Raw genomic sequence first — 4,900 nt, forward strand, 5'->3', positions numbered from 1 at the left:
ACCTAGTCTCCCTCCCTCCTAGATTATGAGCCCTGGGTGGGGCAGGATTATGTCCAAACCGATTATACTGTACCTACCCCAGTGCTTACCATATCATTATTATTATTATTATTATTATCCTTAAGTGCTTTTTAATGGTATTTAAGTGCTTACTATGTGCCAGACACTGTACCGAGCACTGGGTTAGATACAAGCTAATCAGGTTGCACACTGTCCCTGTCCCACATGGGGCTCACAGTCTTACTCCCCATTTACAGATGAGGAAACTGAGGAACAGTAAACTGATTTGCCCAAGGTCACACAATAGATAAGTGGTGGAGCTGAGATTAGAACCCAGGTCTGTCTGAGTCCCAGGCCTGTGCTCTCTATCCACTAGGCCACGCTGCTTCTCTGAACTTACCTAGGTAAGTAATTTGGCACCTTGGCAAGTACAAGGTAATCACTGAGCACTTAGGTGCACAGCACTATAATAATTATGATATTTAAGTGCTTACTATGTGCCAGGCACTGTACTAAGTACTGGAGTGGTTACAAGCAAATCGGGTTGGACTCAGTCTCTGTCCCACATAGGGCTCACAGTCTTAGTCCCCATTTTACAGATGAGATAACCGAGGCCCAGAGAAGTGAAGTGGCTTGCCTGAGGTCACACAGCAGATAAGTGGCGGAGCTGAGATTAGAATCCTAGGTCTCCCAGGTCTGTGCTCTATCCACCACACCATGCCGCTTCCCCTAAGGACTTGGGAAAGTACAATACAATAGTGTTGGTTGGCATGTTCCCTGCCCACAGTGAGCTTAGAGAAGCAACATGGCTTAGTGGAAAGAGCCTGGACTTAGGAGTCAGAGGTCATGGGTTCTAATCCCGGCTCCGCCACTTGTCTGCTGTGTGACCTTGGGCAGGTCCCTTCACTTCTCTGTGCCTCAGTTACCTCATCTGTAAAAATGGGGATTAAAAAATGTGAGCCCCACATGGGACAGTCTGATTATCCTGTATCTACCCCAGTGCTTAGAACAGTGCTCAGCACATATTAAGCGCTGAACAAATACTATAATTATTATTATTACACTAATATAAATAGATAATTTACAGATATGTACATAAATGCTGTTGGGCTGAGGGTGGGGTGAACACCACATGCCCAAAGGGTTTAGATCCAAAGTTATAGATAAGGCAGAAGGGGGAAGGAGTCGGGGGGGAGAAAAGGACTTGAAGAAGATGACGTTAATTAGGCTTTTAAGGTGGGGAGAGAAGGGGTTTGGTGTATATGGAGGGAGATGGAAGTTCCAGGCCAGTGGAAGGATAATAACTCTGGTGCTTGTTAATGCGTAACAAGTTGTTCAGTACATAACATTGATTGAAGAACTGTGATCTGGAGGCTCATCTGTGTGAACACATGCAGTGGTAATCATTTTATTAAGTACCTAGTGAGTGCAGAGCCTTGTGCCAGACCCTGGGGAAAAAGACGCAGATGAGAGTTAGATGGACCCTGACCCTGCAGGGACCCACAATCTTAGAATCACAAAGGGATAGAAAAGATGAAATAATATAAATACAAAGGCAATATAAAAGACATAATTCAGAGTGCAAATCTGATGGGCAAGGGATGATATCGAACCGCTCTGCACTGTTTTGGGCTGAACAGAAACCTGAAGAAATTAAAGTCATACAGGGAGGAGGAAGATGATTTATTGAACACATAGAGAATGCAATACACTGTACTAAGCATTTGGGAAGGTACAACAATATGTTCTCTGCTCACAAAGAGCCTATGCTTCAGTGGAAGAGAGGTCCTCTGGAAGTCCTACAGACAGCCAAGGATTTTCATCAATCGATCAATAGTATTTATTGAGGACATACGTCCATATCTATAAACTGTGTTTTATAAGTGATATTAATGTCTGTCTCCCCCTCTACACTGTCAGTTCATTGTCAACAGGGAACTTGTCTACCACCTCTATCGTATTGTACTCTCCCAAGCGCTTAGTAAGTGATCAAAAAATGCCACTTATTGACGTACTGTGTACAGAGGTCTGTACTAAGGACTTGGGAGAGTGCAAAGTAGTAGGTAAACCAATCCTGGCCCTTTAGAAGCTTACAAACATTAAAGTAAGTTTCAGAGAGGGGAAAGTAGCAGAGAATAAGTATATATACAGAGGTGCTATGAGGTAACAGAGCAGGAGTATGGATCTGGTGCCCAGTTTACATAGAGAAGCATCATGGTTCAGTGGAAAGAGCCCGGGCTTGGGAGTCAGAGGTCATGGGTTCGAATCCCGGCTCTGCCACTTGTCAGCTGTGTGACCGTGGGCAAGTCACTTCACTTCTCTGTGCCTCAGTTCCCTCATCTGTAAAATGGGGATTAACTGTGAGCCTCACGTGGGACAAGCTGATTCCCCTGTATCTACCCCAGCGCTTAGAACAGTGCTCTGCACATAGTAAGCACTTAGCAAATACCAACATTATTATTATCTGTCACCTAACTCAATGTCGTCACCCAATTCTGTCACTGAGGTAATAGAGGATCCAACACTTTACTTACGCAACACGTTTTGCAAACTCCTCCAGGACCTTCTACATGTGTGATGTCTCCGAGCCCCCGGTACAGTGACCTGCACACAGATACTCCGTAAATGTTTATTAATTTATTATTTTTATTAAGTGCCGTCGAGTCGTTTCCGATTCACAGCGACTCAGTGGATATACTTTCTCCAGACGTCCTGTCCTCTGCCATAATCTGCAACCTTTCCAATGGTTCTTCTGTTATCGTTGTTATGGTCTCTATCCATCTGGCTGCTGGTCTGTTTCTCCCACATTTTCCCTGAACTTTTCCTAGCATTAGTGTCTTCTCCAGAAAATTAGTCCTACTGATTGTGTCCAAAATATGCTAATCTGTTATTAATAATAAGATTAGTAATAATTGTGTACAGTGCTTACTATATACCAGGCACTGTACTAAGGGCTGGGGTGGATACAAGCAAATCGGGTTGGACAGAGTCCCTGCCTCACTTAGGGCTCATAGTCTTAATCCCCATTTTACAGATGAGGTAACTGAGGCACAGAGAAGTGAAATAACTTACCCAGGGTCACACAGCAGATGAGTGGTGGAGCCGGGATTAGAACCCAGGTCCTTCTGACTCCCAGATCCGTGCTCTATCCACTAGGCCACACTGCTTCTCGATATCACCAAATGCTGTTGGTGATACTGACCAAGTAAAAGTAAACACCCAGTGAAAAGGTTGGCAAGACCTGTGTCCGACTGATAGAATGAAATGGACGCAGTAGGGTCACGTATGATGGCCGACGGACCAGGTCCTCATAACTGAGACCTATGGGTCACACCTGGAGAGTTTCCAGTCCTCTACCAGATTCGACTACCGGAGGGAAAGTCAAGCAGAGACAGACCCATTCCATTCCTAGCTTGGACAGTGGCTAGCGAGTGGAAGGCAATCTGCTACGAACTCATCCGTGCTGGGCAGCAGTGGCACAGGAGAGAGTCGAGGGCGGAGACTCTAGTTTACTGTGCCGAAGGAGACAATGGTAAACCACTTCCTCATTTTTAACCGAGAAAACTCTTGGATCCACTACCAGAACAATTGCAGATGGAGGTGGGGCGTTTTGGGAGAGAAGTGTCCATGGCGTCGCTGTGGGTTGGAGACGACTTGACGAATGGGTCGACAGCGTTCCACGGATACTTTTGCTCTTGGTCTTTGAAAATGATGTGCCGCTACATTCAGATGACTGTTTTCGGGTGTGGCTTTTCCAGTCTTCGGGCTTTGCCTTCTTTCTGTCTCTGCCTTTCCCCTCACACTCCTTCTCCACCCTCACCACCCTCCCACCCCCACCCCTAATCACCCCCTCCCTTTCCACTCTCAGAGCCGGCAGAGGAAAGAAGGGAAGATACAACTAACTCATAACCTCAAATTCAGGGTTTTCTGTTTCTGAGCTGTGAAAAACCATTCTGTTTCCCCTCACTCTCTTTGCTATCATTTCTCCCCTCGCTCCCTATCTTTAATCTGGTGGGACACATTTTGGGAGAGTAACAGGAAATCTAGTCTGTGGGGTTTCCCTTGGCAGAGTTTTCTACCTGCCACATTACCTTATTTGAAACTATAATAATGTTGGTATTTGTTAAGTGCTTACTATGTGAAGAGCACTGTTCTAAGAGCTGGGGTAGATACAGGGTAAGCAGGTTGTCCCACATGAGGCTCACAGATAATCCCTATTTTACAGATGAGGTAACTGAGGCACAGAGAAGTTAAGTGACTTGCCCACAGTCACACAGCTGACAAGTGGCAGAGCGGGGATTCGAACCCATGACCTCTGTCTCCCAAGCCTGGGCTCTTTCCACTGAGCCACACTGCTTATGAGTGCTTTCTATAAGAAGCTGGAATGAAAAATTTGAACGTACATCCGTCTTTAACATGTGTGTTTTTCTGTCTACCTATTCACCGTACCTCAATTTAGTCTGTCTTGATATCGACCTCTTACCCACATCCTCCCTTTGGCCCAGAACTCTCTGCCCCTTCATATCCAAAGATCACCACTCTCTTCACTTTCAAAACCCTCTTAAAAACATATCTCACAGAGAAGCAGCGTGGCTTAGCGGCAAGAGCTTGGGCTTGGGAGTCAGAGGTCGTGGGTTCTAATCCCGGCTCTGCCACTTGTCTGCTGTGTGACCTTGGGCAAGTCACTTAACTTCTCTGGGCCTCAGTTACCTCATCCGTAAAAATGGGAATTAAAGAAAAAAATGTGAGCCCCACGTGGGACAATCTGATTACCCTGTATCTACCCCAGCGCTGAGAACAGTGCTCTGCATATAGTAAGTGCTTAACAAATACCATAATTATTATTATTATTATCTCCCTCAAGAGCTCTTCCCCCATCTAAACCCTCATTTCCCAAACT

At 45.6% G+C, this 4,900-nt stretch overlaps 1 non-coding gene across 1 annotated transcript; it reads left to right on the plus strand.

Annotated features, from left to right (window-relative positions):
• The first annotated feature begins 3,318 nt into the window (after positions 1–3,318).
• Positions 3,319–3,454, plus strand: LOC114810473. The gene has a single exon (XR_003758172.1). It is a non-coding gene; the product is annotated as a small nucleolar RNA SNORA7 (small nucleolar RNA).
• The last annotated feature ends 1,446 nt before the right edge of the window (positions 3,455–4,900 follow it).

Source organism: Ornithorhynchus anatinus, chromosome 3, assembly GCF_004115215.2.
Source record: "Ornithorhynchus anatinus isolate Pmale09 chromosome 3, mOrnAna1.pri.v4, whole genome shotgun sequence".
NCBI lineage: Eukaryota > Metazoa > Chordata > Mammalia > Monotremata > Ornithorhynchidae > Ornithorhynchus > Ornithorhynchus anatinus.